Here is a 929-nt window from a genome sequence, read left to right as displayed (position 1 = left end):
GCTCACCGAGCAGACGCCACAGGTAAGCCATGGATCGTCGAGATGTCGCCGTGGTGCTACAGTACGTGCTCAGGTAAGTCTCCAGAATTAGCGAGATACATGATAGAAAACGGATAGGGCATGACACACACCTACTGACAAAATAGAGTTAATGACAGCTGGTCTGCATAATTACTCATGCAAGTGTATACTTCACTCCCTCTTCAGGCCACAAGTGGCCCATCGGGACCATCCGACCGCCGTGTCATCCTCAGCTGAGGATGCAGATAGGAGGGGTGTGTGGTCAGCACACCGCTCTCCCGGTCGTTAAGATGGTTTTCTTTGACCGGAGACGCTACTATTCGGTCGAGTAGCTCCTCAATTGGCATCACAAGGCTGAGTGCACCCCGAAAAATGGCAACAGCGCATGGCGGCCTTGATGGTCACCCATCCAAGTGCCGGCCACGCCCGACAGCGCTTAACTTCGGTGATCTCACGGGAACCGGTGTATCCACTGCGGCAAGGCGGTTGCCAAGTGTATACTTCGAGTCAAGCTCAATAGGGTATTCTTTCTTCACTAACGTTTTCCAGTCTGTTCCTTTGGCAGTGGTCCCGCTAGATAGTGGATAGCAAGCGAGGATCTCGTCAATCCATTCATGCACGTCACTAATTAAATGACGAGACCCTCACATATCCTCACAGCCGTCGTTATTCAGCATGGAATAGCATAACTATGGATAAAATATGCATACAGAATGAGATTTTCACTCTGCAGCGGAGTGTGCGCTGATATGAAACTTCCTGGCAGATTAAAACTGTGTGCCCGACCGAGACTCGAACTCGGGACCTTTGCCTTTCGCGGGCAAGTGCACTTGCCCGCAAAAGGCAAAGGTCCCGAGTTCGAGTCTCGGTTGGGCACACAGTTTTAATCTGCCAGGAAGTTTCAAAAT

General features: G+C 51.0%; 1 pseudogene; it reads right to left on the bottom strand.

Moving 5' to 3' along the window:
* Window positions 1-394: 394 nt before the first annotated feature.
* LOC124554356 lies at window positions 395-512 on the bottom strand (annotated as a pseudogene).
* Between the last annotated feature and the right edge of the window lie 417 nt (window positions 513-929).

The sequence above is a fragment of the Schistocerca americana genome, chromosome 11, assembly GCF_021461395.2.
Source record: "Schistocerca americana isolate TAMUIC-IGC-003095 chromosome 11, iqSchAmer2.1, whole genome shotgun sequence".
Taxonomy (NCBI): domain Eukaryota; kingdom Metazoa; phylum Arthropoda; class Insecta; order Orthoptera; family Acrididae; genus Schistocerca; species Schistocerca americana.
The sequence above is the reverse complement of the archived record's forward strand: the minus strand, read 5'-3'. Positions and strand labels throughout refer to the sequence as shown.